This window comes from Notamacropus eugenii, chromosome Y (genome assembly GCF_028372415.1).
Source record: "Notamacropus eugenii isolate mMacEug1 chromosome Y, mMacEug1.pri_v2, whole genome shotgun sequence".
Taxonomy (NCBI): domain Eukaryota; kingdom Metazoa; phylum Chordata; class Mammalia; order Diprotodontia; family Macropodidae; genus Notamacropus; species Notamacropus eugenii.
In genome coordinates, this window is record NC_092880.1 from 7,304,434 (window position 1) to 7,328,312 (window position 23,879).

Genomic DNA, 23,879 nt, shown 5'->3' on the forward strand with positions numbered 1-23,879 from the left:
GGATCTTTGCCACCTATTGGTGGACCTGCCTAAAGTGGGAAGCTTGATTAGGGGAGTTATTTTGTAGGAGGGTGCCAAGTACCTTTAATTTTTTCATATTAAGGCAATGGATAACTGGAGAGTTATGCCCTCTGGCTCTAAAAAGTGTATAAATATTCTGAGGGCAACGTCCTACTTGGGGCTTACTGACCGGAAGTGTTTCTTTGGCCAGAGAGACTCTGGGAAGCTCCTGTCGACATGAAAGTTTGGTTAAGAAGAAGGCAACAGGCTAAATGCATACAGTTTATTCCCTTTAAGCTATTAATTACATGATCATGGAGCCAGAATGAAATTTTGACTGACAAATGCAAGAGTGACCAGGGTCAAATCCTTTTAGGACAATCCAAAGTGGTCTGTGTCCTTCAGATTTATGGTCTCCATGAGTGATTAACTAGATCTTGAGAAAGGAATTTCTTAACTGCATAGGGTGTAAAAACAATAAGATGACAGAGTTGACAAAGTTTTAATTGAAATTACAATCCAGGATATCTGTGTTTTCTTTACCATTAACATGCCATAACATAGTATATGTCCACAAAATATTAAGATATGGAAAAAGTCCCATTATTCAAGATAGTGTCTTGGGTTAAGGGTCTGGTAAGGAACGCTAAATCAGATCCATCTGGCTTTTTTGACATAGGAAGAGGTACTCTCTGAGTTTATTTCAGAAAACAAGGAGATTGCTAGGTCCAGGCTCTTCTTAATTCAAGCTCTGGCCCTTGTTAAAGCCCAAAATTTATATTAAATGATTATCTCCCTAAGAAGACCCTCCCCTCTCAACTCCCCCCCAAAACCCCAGAAGTTGATGCTTCCCTCTCTGGTAACTGTGTATGTATGTAATGGTCAGACATTTTGGAAGTATTGTCTGTAGACTTTTGATTTCTCTGCGTTTCTCTGAAATTTCGATTTTGATTTTCTCTGATACCTGTGCTTGACTAAAATGATTGTTAACCCCTTGAAAGTTGCTTTTCTTTTATGAATGCAGATCTAAGAACCTGGGGTAGCAGGTCTCCCTCTGTATGTTGGGATGCTTACAGATACATTATTTCAGCTCCAACTGAGTAAAATCCTCAATTACTTCCCTAAACACTGAGTTATCTCCTTGGTTCTCCTGTTTCCACCTCACTATTGGGCATGTCTCTGCCTGAGAAACTTCTCCCTCTAAAATTATTTCACTTCCTTCGTCACTGTGGCAACTAAGCTGGGTGTGTACAAAGGTCAGATGCACATTTATTTTGTCAGCCTTCAGCCACTTCTGAGTTAAATGAACAGTCTTTCCTTCTGACTGACACCCCCCAGAGGGCTCTTGTAAAGGAGAGCCCAACATGCAAACCACTTAACTCTTTTTCCATCTGAATTTTTTCCTTAAGCGACTCACCTTTGTTTTTACACATAATAAGGAAATCCTTTTAATAAAACCCAGCCTCTCCTACTCACCCCTAACAACTCCTTCCCTGGTCTTACTGGTATTCCTTGCAAACACCTTTCCACATTTCCAGGTTCTCCCTCCTGTAACTTCACTTCCCAGTTTTCACAGGGTCCCATGCTCTTGGACCATTCTCTGGCTAGCTATGAAAAAGTTAAATCATCCAAACTTGAGATACTAGTTTCTCCCTCTAAATTCTTTCTGCCTCGAAATAGAGATTTTATACTTTGGGATCCTTTTCATGATGCCAAAAGTATCACCAAGGCAATATTCACAGCATTGGTGGTGATTATGAAAATGCCAGGATAGTTCTCAATCGTAAAATATAAGACTCTCTATACAGAAGGCAGAAGAAAAACATTTATTTAGACACCAAAAAGCCAAATTTCAGAACCAGAAAGCAAAATCTGTCGTGGTAACTAAGAAGTTAATAAATATGATCACTGCAGGGAGCAAAGTCTTTCCTGAGAGTCCCACAGCCAGGACCTTCTTACAAGCAAACACTCATGAGCCTAAACCTTGTCCAGCAAGCCTGCCTGCCTGCCTCCTTTCCCTTCAGTCCCACCACACCTCACTCATTTCCTCCTGGTTCTGCTCCACCCTACCTGTTCCCCCTGTTCATTGATCTCCTTCCACCACACATCACTTAGGCTTCCAGGTGATTTAATGGACCTATTAAAAAATAGGATTTTCCAATTCAAATTGCCATTATACAGGGGCAGCTAGGTGGTGAGGTGGATGGAGTACCAGTGCAGGGGTCAGGAGGATCTGAGTTCAAATCACATCTCAGACACTTGACACTTACTAGCTATGTGACCTTGGCCAAGTCACTTAACCCTAATTGCCTCATCTTGAGTCATCTCCAGTCATCCTGATGAATATCTGTTCACTGCATTCAGATGACTGTGGAGAAGTGAGGCTGGGTGACCTGAACAGCCCTCCCTCCCTCAAAACAAAGTCAAGTTCAAGTCATCTCATTATTTCTCTGATTGCATGGTCACCACCATTACACAACTCAGCAATGCCCCTTATGGAAGGTACTTACTTGAACATAATAGTTGTTGTTTTTTATCATTATTACTAATCTCTAATAGCCTAATGAATGTAGCCACTTAAATGTCCACCCAGCACCACAAATTCCTCCTGTAGCTAAATTAATGATGTTCTCTGCTAAAAACATCTTTCTGCTTTCATCATTTTCTTAGTAAACCATGGTTAAATGTTGTGATTAAATTGAATTCCTGCCTCTATTTCTGTCTCTTTCACTTTTAGTAAGTCACCAAGTCATAAACACTGACTTCTGAAAAACATCTCAAATTCATGCTCCCTTATGCATTCCACTATCAAAAGAATACAGGAAGGAGTTCTTTCTCACAATTTACATTATAACAACAGCCTCCTAAATTTGCTTTCCTTAAAGGTTCTTTCCTGCTCTTTGTCAGTCTTTCATATCAATGTAAACTTAATTAGGTAATGATTTGATCATGTCAGTCTTTTTTTTTTTTTTTCAAAATCCATTGATGGTTCACTGTTACCTACCGAGTAAATCATAAACTCCTTGGAATTTAAGGCTTTCCACTTTAACTTTCTAGCCTTATCTCAGAATACTAATGATCTATCCTGACCCATATGAGCTTGGGCAAGTAATTTTAATTCCATGGTCCTCAATTTCTTTTTTATTTTTTGGTAGCAGTTCAGTAGTGTAAGAGTGTAAGTAAGTAAGTAAGAGTGTAAGAGTCTTCTTAGCACATCAAAACCTTCTGTCTTCCACTATCACCCAAAGTCTGTCCAAGTTCATATTTGTACTTCCCTGATACTATCTATCCATCTCAACTTTTGCCTACCCCTTCTCCTTCTGTCTTCAGTCCTTGCCAACTTCAGGGTTTTTCCATCTAAATTAGTCTTGTCATTGTGTGGTCAAAATATATAAGCTTCAGCTTCAGTATTTGACCTTCCAATGATTACTCTGAATTATTATTTTTAAGTATTGATTGATTTGATCTCCATGTTACCCAAGGGACTCTGAAAAGTCTTCTCCAGCACCACAATTAGAAAAGTTTGACTCTGCAGGGCTCAGCTTTATATGTAGTCCTACTCTTACAGTCATACATTGCTAGTGAAAAAAACTAACAAACATAGCTTTGACTATATGGACCTTTGTTAGTAAGGCGGAGTCTCTGCTTTTTTTCTATTATTATTAATTATATACTGTCTAGGTTTGTCATATCATTCCTTCCAAGGAGCAAGTGTCTTTTCACTATATGGATATGGTCACCATCTTCAGTGATCTTCGAACACAAGAATATAAAATCAGACACTGTTTCTATTTTTATTCCATCTCTTTGAAAGGAAGCAAAAGGACTGTTTGCCATGATCTTAAGCCATTTTTTTCATGTTAAGTTTCAAGCCAGTTCTTACACTCTCCTCTTTCTCCCTCATAAAAAAGCTGTTTCAGTTCTTCCCCAATTTTTGCCATCAGAGTGGCATTCTCTGCATAGTGGGACTATTGGTATTTTTCCAAGTAACCTTAATTCCAGTTTTTGATTCATCGAGTCTGCCATTTCACATGATACACTGTGCATATAAAAGCTAAATATAAAGGTGACAATATATAGCCTTGTCATGCTCCTTTTCCAATCTTAAACCAAAAATTTGTTCCATATTTAGTCACTTCTTGATTCACACGCTGGTTCTTCAAGAGAGAAATAAAATGCCCTGGTACTCTTAACTCTTTGCAAACTTGGCACATTTTGCTATGATCTAAATGAGGAATTTAATGTAGTCAGTGAAAGAGAAATAAATGTTTTCCCCCTTAAATCATTTATTTTCTGTATAACCCAGCTAATATTGACAATTTGGTCTCTAGTTCCTCTGCCTTTCCTAAAATGAGCCTTCTTTTCTGGTAATTCTCAGTTCACATATTATTAGAGTTAAGTTTGCATAATCTTAATCCTAATCTGGCTGACATGTGAAATGAACACAATTGTTCAGTAGTTTGAACATTCCTTGACATCATCCTTCTTTAAAATTGGGAAGAAAACTGAATCTAGTGGCTACATATTCTTTATAAATGAAGACAATGGATAATATGTTTATCAAATCCCTTCCTGCTCCATTGCTTTGATTCTTTAAAGTCAAAAACACAACATGTTTCAGGCAAATTATACTACTAACAGCAAGAAAGAAACAATTCATATACTGTTGAAATACAATCAGGATAACACAAGAACCAGCAGCTTCTATGTTAAGGGATTGAAGGACTGGGAATATATTCCAGAAGTCAAAAGAGTAGGATTAAAACCAAGAAGCACCCACCCAGCAAAACTGAGTATAATACTTCAGGGGAAAAATAGTCATTCAGTGAAATAGAGGACTTTCAAGCATTCTTGATGAAAAGACCAGAGCTGAATATGACATTTGACTTTGAAACACAAGAATCAAGAGAAGCATGAAAAGGTAAACAGGAAAGAGAATTCATAAGGGACTTACTAAAGTTTAACTGTTTGCATTCCTACATGAAAAGATGATACTTGTAATTCTTGAGATTTTTCTCAGTATTTGGATAGGTGGAGGGATATATACATAGAGGGCACAGGGTGAGTTGAATAGGAAGGGTTTATATATAAAAAATAAAATTAAGAGGTGAGAGAGGAATATATTGGGAGGAGAAAGGGAGTAATGGAATGGGGATAATTAATGCTTATAAAGGAGGCAAACTCTTCAATGGAGGGGAAAAGGGTGAATGTGAGAGGGAAAAAGTGAAACTTACTGTCATCATATTTAGCTTAAGGAGAGAATAACCTGCACACTCAATTTGGCATGAAAATCTATCTTACACTACAGGAAAGTAGAGGAGAAGGGGATAAGCAGGGGGTATGATGGAAGGGAGAACTAATAGGAGGAAGGGGAATTAGAATTAAACACTTTTGGGGAGGGACAAAGTCAAAAGTGAAAATAGAATAAATGGGGGCAGGATAGGATGGAGGGAAATATAGTTAGTCTTTCATAACATGACTTTTATGGAAGTCATTTGTATAGTTACACATGTGTACCCTATATTAAGTTGCTTGCCTTCTCAGTGGAGAATGGGTGGGGAGGGAGAAAGGGAGAGAAGTTGGAACTCAAAGTTTTAAAAATGAACGTTAAACATTGTTTTTACATACAACTGGGAAATAAGAAATACAGGTATTGGAGTACAGAAGTCTATCTTGCCCTACAAGAAAATAGAGGAGATGAAGATAAGGGAATGAAGGGGTTTGATAGAAGGGAGGGTAGATTGGGGGAATGGATAATCAGAAGGAACAGTGTATTGGGGGGAGGGGTGTGATGGGGAGAAAATTTGTAACTCAAAATCTTGTGGAAATGAATGTTGAAAATTAAAAATAAATACATACATATATTAAAATTTTGAAGTCATAATTTAGTTATCTCTACAAAATGTTACTAAAATGGATTTCAGTTAAATATGTAAAAGTCACAAATTGCTCAGTTTGAAGCAATGTTGATATATAAACTTTACTTTTATTTGAAATACTCAAATTTTATAGGGCATTTGATATTTTGAGGTCATTGTCCAAATCTACATATAAGGGTCAAGTAATTTTTTTTTCTAAAAGTGACAATTGCAGATGTGGTAATAATTAGGTACAGTGATCTTAAAGACTATCTCATTCCACAGATGTTAAGCTATTGGAACAGACCTCTTAAAAAAAAAGATTATACATTTGTGCAGATGTATGATAACTACATTATATGGCAGAAATTATATACAGGGGGTTGCTTGGTTTTCTTCTTACTTGAAGGGGACCAAAATGATTTCAATCTCTTTGGGTCAAGGGATAGAGGGCCTGTTTATGGCTGATCAGACAAGCTAAAAAGACTCTACCACAGTTCAGGGACAAATAGACCATATGAATATTTGGACTCAAGATGTATCTAAATTCTCCCCTTTCATACTTCTTTTCAGTTATTGAAAGTTTGCTTTGGTCAAGGAGAACAGCACCTACATTAATGGAGGCATGGAGAACTAGGGAATTCTATGCCAATGTCTCCCATGTCTCCCATGGCTGCAGATATATAAACCAATACGTTATCAATGGTGATGGCATGTGTCTCACAATTTATAATGAAGTTCTTCAGAGTAACTTTAAGTGTGCCCTTCTATAGAATTTTCTGACCTCTATAACACATATGAGTACAGTATATTGAGATTTACAAATCATCCAAAAAAAAGCAAAATGAGTTAGAAGAAAATTTAATGATGGTAGATTTCTATTTTTATGTTTATTTTATTTTTAGCTTTCAACATTCATTTCCACAAAATTTTGAGTTCCAAATTTTCTTCCCACCTCTCCCCTTCCCCAGCCCCATAATGCCTAGCATTCTGATTATCCCTTCCCTCAATATGTTCTCCCTTCTACCCCACCCCTCCCTTCCCTTATCCTCATCTTCTCTCTTTTCTTGTAGGTCAAGATCGATTTCTATACCTTATAACCTGTATTTCTTATTTCCCAGTTGTATGCAAAAACAATTCTCAACATTCATTCCTAAGATTTTGAGTTCCAAATTCTCTCCCTTCCTTGCTCTCCCTTGAGAAAGCAAGCAATTCAATATCATCTATATATCTGTAGTTTTGCAAAATACTTTCAGAATAGTCATATTGTGTAAGACTAACTATATTTTCCTCAATCCTATCCTGCCCCCCATTTATTCTATTCTCTCTTTTGACCTTGCCTCTCCCCAAAAGTATTTACTTCTAGTTACTCCCTTCTCCCATTTGCCCTCCCTTCTATCATCCCCCCTACTTGTCCCCTTTTGCACTACTTTCCTGTAGTGTAAGATAGATTTTCATACCAATTTTAGTGAGCATGTTATTCCCTCCTTAAGCCAAATATGAAGAGAGTAAGATTCACTTTTTCCCTCTCACCTTCCTTTTCTCCTCCATTGAAAAAGCTTTCTCTTGCCTGTTTTATGAGAGATAATTTGCCCCATTCCACTTCTCCTTCTCTCTTCCCAATATATTCATCTCCGCCCCTTAATTTTATTGGTTTTAGATACCATGCCTTCTTATTCCACTCACCCTGTGCTCTCTGCAAGCACACACACACACACACACACACACACGTATGTCTATGTGTGTGTGTATAATCCTTCCAACTATGCAAATACTGAGAAAAGTCTCAAGAGTTACAAATATTATCTTTTCATGTAGGAATGTAAACAGTTCCACTTTAGAAAGTCCCTTATAATTTCTCTTTCCTGTTTACCTTTTCATGCTTCTCTTGATTCTTGTGTTTGAAAGTGATATTTTCTATAAACTTCTGATCTTTTCATCAAGAATGCTTGAAAGTCCCTATATTTCATTGAATGAACATTTTTCCCCTGAAGTATTGTACTCAGTTGTGTTGGGTAGGTGATTCTTGATTTTAATCCTACTTCGTTTGACTTCTGGAATATCAGCCCTTTGATCCCTTAATGTAGAAGCTGCTAGATCTCGTGTTATCCTGATTGTATTTCCACAATACTCAAGTTATTTCTTTCTAGCTGCTTGCAATATTTTCTCCTAGACCTGAGAACTCTGGAACTTGGCTACAATATTCCTAGGAGTTTCTGTTTTTGGAACTCTTTCAGGAGGTGATTGGTGAATTCTTTCAATATTTATTTTGCCCTCTGGTTCTAGAATATCAGGGCAGTATTTCTTGATAATTTTATGAAAAATGATGTCTAGGGTCTTTTATTGATCATGGCTTTCAGGTAGTCTCATAATTTTAAATTGTATCTCCTGGATCTATTTTCTAGGTTGGTTGTATTTCCAATGATATATTTCACATTATTGCCTATTTTTTCCTTCTTTTGGTTTTGTTTGGCAATTTCTTAGTTTCTTATAAAATCATTAGCTTCCATCTGTTCCATTCTAATTTTTAAAGAACTCTTTTCTTCAGTGAGCTTTTGAACCTCCTTTTCCATTTGGCTAATTCTGCTTTTTAAAGCATTCTTCTCCTCATTGGCTTTTTGGACCTCTTTTGCCAATTGAGTTAGCTTATTTTATAGGCGTTATCTTCTTCCCCATTTTTTGGGGTCTCCATTAGCAAGCCGTTGATTCACTTTTCATAATTTTCTTGCATCACTCTCCTTTCTCTTCCCAATTTTTCCTCCACCTCTCTTCCTTGATTTTCTAAATGCTTTTTGAGCTCTTCCATGGTCTGAAACAATTGCATATTTATTTTGCAGGTTTTAGAAGCCTTGACTTCCTCTGATGGTATTCATTGTTCTTCCTCATCTGAAAGGATTGAAGAAAATACCTGTTCACCAACAAATTAACCTTCTATAGTCTTATTTTATTCCCTTTTTGGAGCATTTTCCCAGCTAGTTACTTGACTTTTGAGTCCTTTGTCAAGAGGAGGATATACTCTGGGGACCTGTAAGTTTTCAGTTCCTCCAAAGTGGCACAATCAAGGGAGAGATGTTCTCTCCTCTCTTGGCCTGTACACTAGTCTGGGAGCAACAAAAACTTTTCTGCCTAGAATCTGTGTGTAGAATTCCTTCTCTACAGCCACCTTCAGCTCCACTAGGCCAGCACTCCTCCTCCTTGCCCCAGGGCCTGGCTCAGGACTGAGATTCATATCAGCTGCTCAATTCCCGCAGGGGCTTTAGGCAGAGGTCTCCAAAATGGATGCTGCCAGACCACGTTCCCTTCTCACTCAGATGAGTAAGCTTTCTCACTGACTTTTGAAGCTGTGTGTGGTGTTTGTGAGTTGAACAATCTGGGAACTGCTGATGCTGCCTATTCTAGGTCCTGTCCCTGCTGTGCCATATGGCCCATGCTCCACTCCACACCCAGTGAGATCGACCTTTCCTGTTGACCTTCCAGGCTGTCTTGTACTGGAAATCTCTTTCACTCTATTGTTTTGTGGCTTCTCTGCTCTAGAATTTGTTTAAAGTCATTTTCACAGGTATTTTATGGACTATGTGGGAAAGCTTCTACAGATGCTTTTTACTCCCCCATCTTGGCTCTGCCCTCAGTAAATCTCTGGTAGATTTCTTAGAAAGAAAATTATTATCTATCCAAAAGTTTCATTCAGAATATAGTCTATCATCCTATTATTTGTTAAAAGGTTTTTATGGATACCAAAGGGAGAATGGATATAGACATAGTGACTATAAAGCCTGAAAGTGTTTCCCCATGGGACAGTTTTCACTCATCATATGGTTGGTCATGTCATACCTTGTTCTTTACTATGTGCTATTAGGCAATATTTCCCAGGGAGGCTCATTATGTTGCTTTTGGGAAAGTGTCAACCTATTCAAAGCAAATTATGCCCAAAGGTTTCATTCTCTTTCCTTCTAAAGGGAAATCTACTATGAGGCAATAGACTAAACCAAGGATAAAGTATTCATTTTTATACCTGCAGCCAGTAATTGTTAAAATGGCACTTTTTTATTGAAATGTGTCATTTTCACCAAAGCTTCCTCCTTTTCCTTCTCTTGTTCTCCTTCCTCCTCCTCCACCTTGACTTCCACTTCCTCCTCCCAATAACAACAAAGCAGCAACAGCAACAGTACCAGCAGGAAAAGAGTATGCACAATGATTATTACAATAATCTATATGGAAGGAATTACAATAATCTATGTGACTGGAACACCAAACTAGAAGAGTTGAAACTGAATGTTGTGAAATTAGAAAGAACAGGTTTAGACCCAAACAAAAGATATAAAGAGACACTTTTCTCTTCTTCCTTTATGATATTTAGTATCCATGGGCACTAAATGTTGCCTACAATGTCAGATGTTTTTCTCTGTCTTTGTTATTGAAATTTTCCTCTTCTCTTTCTTTTCCTTCTATTTTTTTTTAAACAGGTGTTCTGAAAGAGAAAGAAAAGGAAAGGATGGAGGTATAATCTTGGTAAAGATATATCTATCTATGAATCTATCTAAAAATAAAACTAATTAACAGTGACTTCTGATAGTTCATAAAGCCACAATCCTACATTTCCTTTTATATGTTGTCTAGGGTGAAATTGGGAATTGGTAGTGGTGATGGTGTGGCTGTTTTCATTCTTTCAAGTTCTCACTTTTCAATGCTCAATTCTTTGTGATGTAATGGTGTATTAGCAAGCACACTAGTACAGTCAGGATTGCCTGCTAGCACAGATTCTTTGATCTTCTTTGTAAAGGAAAGACAGCCTCAAAGGAGTTAACAATCCTTCTTTAATTAAAAGTACATAAGTAATCCACTGGTTCAGGGGAAATGTCAACAGCCTGAACGTGGAGAAAATACAAACTGAGAAACTGCAAACAGAGAAATTAGTACAAAGATCAACAGGTGGGGCTGCAACTGTCTGACAAAGTAATGCAACCACCTAAATGCACCAGGAGAAGAGGGAGCACCTGTAACAACATCTGAGTAGTTGGCTACTCAGATGGCTATTCAGAGTCCCATCCAGGGAATCAAAATGTCCTTCTAATAAGTGAAACCCACGAAGCAAAACACCAATCTCCCACCATATATAGTTTTCAAATTATAGGCTTAGAGCCAGAAGGTATCACAGTCATGTGACTCAGCACAGCTGTAAATCACCCTTCAGATGTTCACAATTTGACCTTAACCTAGGAAACTGAACTCCAAAGAGAAAACGAAAATCCCACTTTCTTTACCATGTATCTTAATTCATTATGCCCTCTCCAAGGTCACCACTGATATATTTATTGCTAAAAACCAATATTCTTTTCTCAGTCCTCTTTCTTATCCTTTTTTCTCCCAACCTCAACCCACCCTGCTCAACCTTCCCAATGAAAATTAGCACTCAAGTTTTGGGAAGCTTGACTTATAGGTAATCTTTCCTTTTCTCTTGTATGAAAAATGTCTCCCATCTCCTTTTCTGGTGGTCTCCATACCATGAATCCTCTTCATTACATGGTTTCCTTCCCCATTAGAATGTAAGCTCTTTGGGATATGACTATTTTGTTTGCTTGAATGGGAACCTTCAGCACTTAACACCTTGCCTGGCACATAGTCAACATATCACATCAAGGAACATTTATTGCACAGTCATTTTGTGACAAGTACTATGCTAATCACTAGGCATATATATATATATATATATATATATATATATATATATATATATATATATATATATATATATTATATAATTATATATATACATATATAATTATATAATATATATAATTAAAAAACAGATCTTGCTCTCAAGGTGCTTATGGTCTGAAGGGTTTGGGGACAATATGACAATACACATATTAGATATATTATCAGCAAATGGGAGATAATGTCAGAGTGAAGGCACTAAAATAAAGGAGAAATAGGAAAGACTTCTTGCAGAAGGTGAGATTTTAACTGAGACTTGAGAATGAGGTATAAGGAAAGGAATATTCCCAGAATAGTAGACAGTCATGAAAGATGCCTAGACTCTAAAAATAAAGTGTAGTGTTCAAGGAACAGTAAAGAAGCCAGAAACATTATTTCCAAGAGTATGTGGAAAGAAATAAAGAAATAAATAGAAAGGGGACACCCCCTTCCTATTCATTTCATATTCTGTATCTCTTTTTCTCTGTCTCTGCCTCTCTGTTTCTCTCTCTGTCTGTCTGTCTCGGTCTGTCTGTCTCTCTCTCTGCATCTGTAGTCAACAGTGATCACTGGCTCCTTCTGAATATTTTGTTTGTTTTAGTTTTCATGGTTTCCCACATTTACTTTAATTCCTCTATGCAACATGACTAATGTGACAATGTGCTTAATAATTATGTATGGATATGATATAAGATTGCATGCCATCTTGGGGAGGGAGTGGGGAGTGAGGGGGCGAAAATCTAAGACTTATGTTATTGATTGTAGAAAACCGAAAATAAATAAATTACTAATAAAAAAATGAAAGTTTCATTTTTCAAATATATAGAGAATTGAATCAAATTTATCAGAATACAAGTAAGTAGTAAGCTTCCCCAAATACTGACTAAAACAAAAAAATAAAAACAAAAAAACCTAGAACGAAAAGAAAAAAAGATGTAACAAAATTAGAGAAAACTGATGCAGATATAGATTGACTTCTCAATAGTTATAAAACTAGCAAAAATATCTGAAGTTGCATATGAACTCAGTATTAGCTAGAGATACATGAAAGGAGAAAGCATATGGTAGTATTTTCTGATAATTTTGATCAAAATGGAAGTAGGTAAAGAGACAGGTAGATAAGGCAGTGGTTAGAGCACTGAGTCTTCAGTTTTCAGACCAAAATTCACATGCAGTAATAAAAATTAAACTAATGGTCACCTCCTTAAAAAAAATCCCCACATGAAGACGCTTAAGAACGTTAAGACTCAAACTCAGAGCTTTTAGAAAGGGGAAAGCATACTGCAACCATCCAAAAAGAATTCAAAAAGAAAAGAAAAAAGAAAAAACAAAAGTCAGGATCACATAAAACATTTTATCCATCAACATAATGGAATAGAAATCTTAGGATATTATATTCCAAAGGCAAATGATATAGACTTACGACTAAGAATAATTTGGCCAGACAATAATGAATGCATGCCTACAGGAGAAAATGTTACTCTGATGAAATAGAGGACTTCCAAGTGTTCCTAATTAAACAAATAGAGTTGCATGGAACCATGAGGTCAAACACAGGAGTTGAGTCACAAAGAATTTAAATATGAACAAAAATGATAAGGTACTAAAATATAAACTACTTATATTCAAATATGTGAAAACATTTGTCCCCTATGAACTCAATCATCATTGTGTGTTATAGATAGTCAAATTTAACAGAAAGTCTGATTGTTTTTTAATGTCTTGATGTTCCTAAGAGAGGAATGGAAAGTGAGGGGGCAAATATATACTGGGGGAGGAGAAGAGAAAGGTTGGTTATGGACATTTATCTCACATAATCAGAGTTCACAAGAATTATCTCTACAAACAAAGTGGATGGGGTAAATGGATGCAAGTGAGACATAAGTATCACTGTCATCTAAATCAGACAAAAGTAGGAAGAACATAAACATACAGCTGAGTTCAAAAACAAAAAAAATCACTTCTCTCAATAGGGAAATGAGAAGTAAAAGGATAGAAATGAAAAAGAAATTAGAATGAAGAGAGATTAAGGAAGTAAATAGTCAAGAAAAATCAGCTCTAAGAATGTACAAAAATATTTGTAGTTCTTTTGAACTGGTAATCTGAAGGCAGGACCACAAATTGTGAAATGAATGAAAAAGTAATTGTAGGTGATGGATTACTATTGTCCAATAAGAAATGATGAATGGGAGGACTTCAAAGAAACTGAGGATGATTTGTAAGAAGTGATCTGTGATTCAGTGAAAAGAACCACAGAATAATCAACATCACGACAAAAATATTGTCAAGACAATCACCTAAAAGACTTAAGGAATCTGATCTGTGTAATAACCAGCCACTATTCTGAGTGATTAATGAGGAAAGTATCTTACACACATAGTAATGATTAATTGTGGATAAATATATAGATAAAATTATATACTTTCAGTTGCATATGCATACATGCAGAATATATACATACAGAATTATATATGTATATTTGTATATTATATGTATATGTGTGTATATACATATATACACATATATATACATATATAATATGTGTGTGATATGTATATCCAACTCAGAAATTTGTTTTACTTGACTGTATTTTATAGAGAATTCTTTTCCCTCTTATTCTAGAGTGGGATGGAGGGGATTAGGAAATATGAATTATTGTTGATTGAAAATAAAGATTTTTAAAACAGAAAAGAAAGAATAGGCCTCTAGTATAAACTACTGTATAATCTCTAATGTGATTTGTGTAGAACTATTTAATCTCTCTAAAATGTATTTTCCCCTAAAAATTGGCAACCAAAAATATCTCCAAGTCTTTGTGATAATTAAGAGGAGCAATAAAAAAAGAGAATTAGAAAATGTCTTACACTGTCAAGATTTGTACTACTAACTGAAAGAGTCCTTCCCTCAACGTCACCCTAAATGCTTTAAAGAGAAATAATATGCTATCATAATAGGATGTTAATATAGCTCATTTCCACAACCCTAATAAATGTTTGTTGGATGATTTCCTCATAATAATTATATTAATAAAGTAGCAAAATTTGACAGATGTCTCTGTGGGAGCCCTTCATCAAGAGAGAGAAGAGAAAATTAGAAAAAGCAAAGACAAGCTCAAATAGATGAAAGAATAGGTAGGATTAGTGAGTCTTGGGGAGTATGTGATATATAAGGCATCATCCGAGACAGTACCTAATCTGGCTGATGAGAAGGTCATAGCAGTATATAAATCATACAAAATCATCTATGCCAACCTGTAGCTATTTGTTCTTTGTATTCTACTGTTCATGTTAGTTGAATAAATTATTTTCTAAGATATACATACATGCACACGCAAGTACATATGTGTGTATGTATGCATACATGCATATAAATGTTCAAGATGATAACCTTTAATAAAAAGAAAATGCCTCACATGTTCATGTACTGTTTAACAATTCTGATGAGCCAGTCTACTATCATTTATTTTTCTGTTTATTTATCTTCACCAACAATAGTACTTAACACCTGAAGTCATTTTCTTCTACACCTCTTCATCTTCAAAATTGTTCATGTTTTTTCTTCTAAGAGAAGTATAAATAGTTTTCATCCTAGTGGACAATGGCGAACAGTTAGAGTTTATTGGATGGGGAAGGTGAGAGGTTATAGATGCCTGAGGCAAGAAAAAAATCACTGTCAACTATTTTATGTGTTTTAGGGAGAACAAAAAGCATCATTTCATGTCCTCAGAAATCATTGAAGGTTTTGCATAAAATCCTGTTCCAGTCATTGGTGGGACATAAACAAATAGAGTTTCATTCCTTTCCTTCAGGTGTTTACAACCTACTAGTAAACATAGGACTTGAAGCTACCTCCTCCAAGGTAGGGTGATAAAAAGCATTTATCCAGTTCTTTCTTGGTAGAGTCTATATACATATCACCAATAATCTATAGTTCAAGGCATGCAATTCATTTTTCTCTCCATTCTAAAATATTTTCCTCAAATGGACTTCATTTTTTATACTTATGATTTAACAGAGTACCAAATCTCAAATTCAAAGCTATAGTCTCAACATCCCGCTGAGATCATCCACAAATTTCTAAATATGAAACCAATAACAGCAACAATACACTTGATGACTTAGAACACATCAGTGTTCTCCTAGGTGGTTCATCAGTGTCCAGCAAGGTGGTTTTTCTTTATTTCTCTGAGGCTCTGTTGCCTCAGCATTAAAATATGGAGCATTTGATTTGAATGTGCTCTATTTTTTTTTCCATTACTAGTTTGTGTCCTTTATGAATGGCTAACATAAAATGATATTTAGAAGATTTAAATTTGAAGTAAATGTTCCCACTACCACTACGACCTAACTAAGACTATTGGGAGAATAATTTCCCAATTCTCCAAATGCTTTGAGATTGGAGATTTTGCTCATTTCAGGAATAATTATTCCCTATATCCTCTCTCTATATAAATCTTGATAAGAGTGCAGGGTAGAAGGCAAACTAGAAACTCCTCTTTGTTGCTGGTCCAGCTGACATCCTGATGGGCAAGAAGCAATGGCACTTGAGGACACTAGTAACTGCCACAAACACTCAATTAGTTCAGATGTTGGAATATTCGATTCCAGTAACACTTTGATACAACATGACCTTCTTTCTTAGATTGGTTGGCAAATAAAAAGAAATAGTTTTGTCTATTTGAAAAATACATTGGAAAGAACTAATGAATGAGATTAGTAGTTGAGATTGTATTGAGGAATTTCATAGGAAATTACAGCTGAAAGATATGTTGGATGGTTAGGAGACATGTAAGTTTTCAAATATAACCTTTTTCTGTTTTTATTTCCTACATTTTCTTTTGCTTTCCCACAACAGTGAACTTCGTTGCTTGATTGTAAATTGGTACAATGACTTTCATTAATGGAATGCAATATGATTTCTCTTTTTGAATAGAGATGAAGGGAGTCATTGTTAAAATAGAAGGATTTTGAACTAGAATGTACCATAAAGAATGTTTGATTCAATCACCTCCTTTTAGATCAGTAAATTGTGACTCAAATAGATTAAACAAATTTCCAAAAGTCCTACTTGTAGTAAATAACAGAATTAGTCTTCTAATAGTAGTATTTAAGCTCTGTATATAATGCCCATTTCATTATGTCATAATGGCTCAAGTAGGTATGTTTTAAGGATTGCTAGAAAGGTGATAATCTATCATTCAGTAATCAAGTTTAATGGACAGAGAAAAAAAAAACCCACTAACCAGAAAGTCAGGACACAAAGTATCATGCACTCACTATATAAATTTGAAAAAAATCATTTCCTTCAGGTTCTATCCTTTCTTCTACAAAAGGAGGATTTTTCACTATTGCAGAAGTACCTAATCATTTTTTCCTGGACCAGTTTGTTGTCAGAAAACCTATTAATCCCATATTGCCCTCATATATATTTGCTTATATTCATAATTGGAGAAAATGATAATTGTCATTTATGTTAGTGAAAATAAAGTTGTAATTGACCCCATCTAATCCCACTGAAGATTAGTACATTGTAAGCAGTCTGAATCTATGAATTAATGAAGGTGAACTTCATTGCGTAGAAAGAATTTTTAAAATGCAAAATTATGGATTTCTAGATAGGAGAAGCAGAAACTACAAGGTTCAATTATAATTATATTTAAGTATTTAAAATGGCATTCCCTGGATGAGATTAAACTGATTATGTTTGGACTCAAATCACAGAAGTAAGAGTAATGAGGGGGCAATTGCAAAGAAGCAAAGCTACACTTTATGTTGGGAGGAAGATAATTACATCCTAATAAATAGAACTATATAAAAGTGGAATGGATTATTTTGGGAAGAAATGAGTTCTCCCTTAAGCAAAGTCATTAAGTAAAAGCTAGAAGAAAACTTGTCAAGTATGTTGTAGAGATTTAATTTTTTTTATATATATACAGCCTGGTTTAAGATATCAGTGAGGGTTCCAATCAACTTTGAAAAACAGGTTACTCTCGAATCCAAAGTTGACAACATGAGAAATATATATATATATATATATATATATATATATATATATATATATATATATATATATGTATGTATATGTATATGTATATGTATAATGACTTCATGGATGACAAAATTTACAGAAGAGGTTTTATGAGTGCTTCCACTCTCTCTCCATAAAGATATATCTAGATGTATACATATGTATGCATATATGTGTGTACATATGTATATGCCTGTGTTTATTTATGCATATAAGTATATGTATGTGTGTTGTATATGTATATTGTATATGCATATATTTGTATGTATATGTATGTATGTATGTATTTATGTATATATATATATATATATATATATATATATATATATAGAGAGAGAGAGAGAGAGAGAGAGAGAGAGAGAGAGAGAAAGACAGAGAGAGAGAGACTAGACCTATGATTTCACTAATGCAGCAAACTCTCAGATAAGAATATTCTCTCAACCTATGAAATTGACCACCAAGTACTTATAGGATAAATGACTTGCCAGGCGGACAAAGCCACACCGTGAAAGAGGAGGGACTTGCTACTCTAATGAAAGTGAAAACAAAATAAATAGATAAATCAATAAATAAAGGAATAAATAAAACTTTTAAAAAGAACACAAACTTACACAAACAGTCCTTAAAATAGACTCAAGTGAAGTAAATTGTTGTTCATTCATTTCAGTCAAGTACAACTCCATTTGGAGTTTTCCTGGCAAAGATACTGGAGTGATTTGTCATTACCTCTTCCGGTTCATTTTACAAATTAGGGAACTGAAGCAAACATGGTAAAATGACTTTCCCGAGGTCATACTACTAGTATGTGTCTGAGGCCAGATTAGAACTCAGGAAGATGAGTTTTCCTGACATCTGGACTGGCATTCTGTCCAGTGTACCACCTAGCTGCCCAGAGTAGACTAGAGGCAAGGTAGAATTTACGCCATATAAATGATAGTGAAGCCTTTAGACTTAGACATTAACTACTAAATTTTTGGTCTTATCTTTTCCCCTGTTTTATATACTGTTAGTTGTACCCCACTTCCACTCTGTACAGAATATGCCACATTTCTGATTCATAGGCAGCAGCCTTGTTTATACTTTTTTTTTTACTATCTCCTTTGGATGTGAGCAAAATTATGAAATTGAACATATATCAACATGAAAGAAACATCCAAAATTGCAATTATAATACTACGTCAATTGGTTTTACTCTTCTATTGCATGTAACTGTCATAATAATTAACTTGCATAATACTGAATTTGATGTGTTTCTGAAGGTGGTGAGCTCCTTGTCATTGGACATCTTTAACAATGGGATGAATAAGCATTGATCAGAGATATAGGAGTGATTCTTACTCATAAAGAGCATAAACTTGATAAAGTCTTGCCAACTGAAATATGTGGTGAAATGAAAAAAAATTGACATCTGTGATTCACCTATTGTTTTATTTGAGACTCAGAATGACCAGTTGAGGTAGGTACAGCAGGTCTTGTTTTCTTCACTTTGCAGATGTGGAAACAGGTGTGTTGTCCCTTTGGATGACATTCTCATTTACCTGAACCAAAAAGAAAAAATAAGTGTTAGAGATAGGGAATTACATATATACATATAAATGTATATGTACATATGTATACATGTATACATAACACCTCTTATTTGACTGATCTAAGGGCTAAGTAAAACAAGAATGTAATGATTTTATTTTACTTTCTTCATCTTGATTTTATTATATTTTTGGATTTGCATTATCTTATTCTAATCTCCCCTATTCAATCCTCATTGAGAAAGTAAAAACACAAAATTAATTACAAATATATAAAGTGAAGTGAAGCAAATTCCTGTTTTGGCTATGTCTAAAAAGCAAAGAACAAGAAACTTCAGTCTCCACTCTTAGACCATAACCTTTTTAACAGAAGTTTGCTATCATATATAAATAATTTTTGCTGATCAATTTTGTAATATTTAAATATTATCAATACTTCTAAGAACTTACTTGATCTGACTCAGAAGGGTTCCATGTTTCCTGCCACAGGAGGTATCTAAGAGGCAACTAAGAAACCACTTGAGAATATAACTGATTCTTGCTCAGTTGTGGTCTGGATTTGATATCAGCCATTCCTAGACATTCTGAGAGTTTATGAGTTGAATCATCAAAAATCAGTTCTATTTCATTAAGCTCCTAAATGCCCTCCACACAGGATATTTAAATCATACATCAAATTACGCACTCTGTAGACATCAATGTTGTATTTGTGAATATTTACCCCATAAGGTAACTGATGCACGATTGATACAGCATTTCTCATTTTGCTTTGTGTTATTTTTTTCAGATATCTACTGATTACCTTCTAATGTTAAAAAAAATGATGAACAAAAAGTAATGTCACTGAATTTATTCTCTTGGGTCTTTCTCAGAATAACCAGGTTCAGATTCTGTGCTTTGTCATTTTCTTATTTTGTTACATGTTTATTCTGATGGGAAATTTCATTGTCATGACCGCTATCACATGTAGCCAGCTTATTGAGCAATCCATGTACTTCTTCCTGACTTACTTGTCCTTTATGGATGTTTGCTACACTTCCACAGTGACCCCTAAACTCATCAGTGATATGCTGGATGAAAAGAAGAATATTTCCTACACTAATTGCCTGATCCAGCTCTTCACTATGCATTTCTTTGGAGGGGTGGAGGTCTTCCTACTCACGGGGATGGCCTATGACCTATATGTGGCAATTTGCAAACCTCTACACTACATGGCTAATCATGAGAAGGAATAGGTGCAATGCACTAGTCTTGGCTGCTTGTGGTGGGGGCTTTCTGCATTCATTTGCACAATAGATCCTTGATGTTCTTTTACCTTTCTGTGGCCCCAAGGAGATCAATCACTATTTCTGTGACATGTATCCATTGCTGAAACTTGCCTGCATTGATACTCATGGGTTTCATCTTTTAGTTAGAGTCAACTCAGGGATGATTGCATTGGTGGTTTTCATGGTTCTTATGGCTTCATACACTATGATCTTATATACCCTTCGGGTACATTCTTTTGAGATCTGTCAAAAAGCTCTTTCCACTTGTGGTTCCCATATCACTGTTGTTGCTCTGTTCTTTGGGCCTTTACTTTTCACTTATATTAGATCAGCCATCACATTCCAGGAGGATAAAATTTTGGCTCTCTTTCACACAATCATTGCTCCCATATGCAATCCTTTGGTCTACACTTTGAAGAATTCGGAAATGAAAAATGCCATGAAGAAAGTGTGGAACAGAAACTTATTCAAGGGAAGAAAACAAATGTTCTAAAAGGCATCTGTGCCTTTCTATATAGCTGTTGATATAATGACTAAGTACCAAGTCATTCAGCAGACGTGTAACAGAGGCTACTCTGTGGCTCACACACACACACAAAAATATATATTGGCATAAGATGCAGAATTGAAGAGATCTTAGAGTTCATCAAGCCCACCACATTAATCTTACAAATGTGAAAACAAGAGAGAGGATTAGACAAGTGACTTTCTCAAGGACATACAGTTGGTTTTTATGAGACCAGAATGTGAATTCTAGTTTTCTCACTTTCTGACTTCACCCTGCTAAACCTTTTTAAATGTTGAATAATCTTGATTCCAAGTGATTTCATTTGCTAGTAAAGTTTTGTTCTTACATTTTGATTTTACTAGTTTATTTACTCATACAGTAAGTGGAATAATCCAGTAACTGAAATCCTTCCTTTTTAAAGTAGTAGATATATTTCAAGATGAGTGGGTCTTTATGTCACTATCTAATAATTGATTCCATTTACATAGTAATGTAACTTTGCAACGTGCTATGCATACATAATCTCATTTTACCTTCACAATAGCTTTGTAAAATAGGTGTTATTATAATCCTCATTTCACAGATAATGGAACTGAGACAGAAAGAGATTAAGTGAATTGCCAAGGGTCACATAGCTATTAAATATCTGAGGTTATATTTTAATTCAGGTCTTCTTGGCCCCAGGCTCATCACTTTATTCACTTGACAACTGCCTTCTAACACTACTTGTATCTTTTTGTGCTTTTCTCTTCACTGAGATTGTCAGCTCCTAATGGGAAGCAGTACTAGGCAAATAAATACATGGTGCGTGTGTGTGTGTGTGTGTGTGTAGGCATGCACATAAACACATAAACATATATACATATACAATCCATTATCTATTCATATCTATATATCTCAATACTTGTCTATCTACTATGAATACGTAGAGTCAAAAAGTTTATTGGAATTGAAAGTAATATGTAACATGATTTGGGGAGGAGTATTTTTGTGTCTAGATAAATCTGCCCCTTCCATGAAGCTTGACTTAACCAGAGCTATTACTTTTCCTTTCTTTCATCTATTGTTTTTTAATAGTTGCCCTTTTTTCCTTCTTTAGGAGAAAGTATGTATGCGTTTCAGTCCCCAAATATGTCATAGTTTGTAGTTCTTATTGTAAAATGGATTTCTTTTTTAAGTGTTTTACATTTTTGAACTTTTTTATTATTTAATGGGAATGCATCTACATGCATAAATACATATGTTTGCTTGCATGTGGACATATATATGTATATATATGAGCAGGTTTATATGAACATATATATATATATTGCATACGTATCCTTATGTATGCATTTTTAATGAGAAATATTAAGTATAGAAAACATTTTTAAAAGATAGCACAATTAGAATAAACGTAAATACACACAATTAATTATATATGTACATATGTGTATATGTGTATAGGCGTGTGTGTGTATTCTTATATCTTTTCCCTTTCAGGAATACTCTTATTGTCTCCTAATCTTTTTGCTGAAAAACTTTGATTTTCTAGCTTTGATATCATGTCATTTTCAACTCAGGATTTTAACTCCTCATTCTCAAGGTTAATATTCCTAATACATTCAAAATCTTTTGATATTGCTGTAATTATCAATCCTATGTCAAATAAGAAAGATTATTCTTTCAATGTACTTCTGTGTATAACTAATATTTTCGTAACTACAAATTGTGTGGAAGTAGATACTTTTTATAATGAATTGAATAATTCATTTATTAATTAATCTTTATTAAATATTAACTATATGTAAGATACTCTGTTAAGCATTGGGGGGGGGGAGGTGCCAAAAATAAATAATAATGTGATACCCACCTTCAAAAACATCAGTCTTGTGGATAAAACAACACACACATGCATACATAATGTTTACATAAAATACACAGTGTAAGTGGAAATTCATTTAGACATGAAGGTATTAACATTGTGTGAGGGGCAGCAAAGCCTTTCTCTAGAAGCCAGATTGTTAGCTTACTCTTCAAGGAAGCCAGGAAGAGGTGGAAAATTCCAGTTGTACAAGAAAATGAATAAAAACACCATAAAGACATGAAATTATTTACTGTGATTAAATAAAAAGCAAAAAGTCTAGTGTAACTGGATCATAGAGTGTGAGGATGAAAGCAAACTGTGAAAACATTTGTAAGGGTAGGAAGGGACCATATTCTGAAAGGTTTTAAATTGACAGCACAGTATTTTATATTTGATTTTAGAGCTAACAGGTAATTTGAGTGGTGTATGATATGGGAAGTGCTTTAATAAAAATATTTTTATGTCTTAGATAATGTGAGTGCAGAGAGACTTGAGACAGAGAGATGAACTACAAAGACATTGTGATAGTTCAGAAACAATGATGAGGAATCAGACAGGCAGCAATATTTGTGGTGAGGAGAACACACATGTGGGGAATGTTACAGGATAAGGGAAGGAAATAAAAAGTGTTTATTAATTGCCTTATGTTCATTCACTGTGCTTAGTAATTTATTGTTTTATTTCAGAAGGTAGAAATGACAACAACTAGAAAAAGACTGTATATGTGGGATGAATGTCAATGAGAAATTAAGTTCGTGTGTCCTGGTCACTGAGAGATAACTGTGGATTTTGGAAGACAGGAATTTTGGGGTGAAAGATAATATGTTACTGTGAGTGGTGCCAAGATGGCAGAGTACCTGCTAGAGCTCCCCCCCACTCCCAATCCCTCAAATAACCTGTAAAAAATGACTCTGAATAAATTCTAGAGCAGCAGAAGTCACAGAATGACAGACTGAAGCAGATTTCCAACACAAGACATTCTGGAAGATCAGTGGGAAAAGTCTACCCCAAAAGGCTGGGAGCAGAGCACAGTTCAGCATGGGCTGTTCCAGCATGGATGGAGCTGGAACAAGTACTTAGGGGACTGAGATGGTGATGGCTACTGCAGTATCCTGATATCTCTACGTACAAATGCCAAAGACAGCTTGGAAG

At 35.1% G+C, this 23,879-nt stretch overlaps 1 pseudogene; it reads left to right on the plus strand.

The window, feature by feature from the left end:
* Positions 1–2,458: 2,458 nt before the first annotated feature.
* Positions 2,459–20,866, plus strand: LOC140516759 (olfactory receptor 4P4-like; annotated as a pseudogene).
* Positions 20,867–23,879: the final 3,013 nt, after the last annotated feature.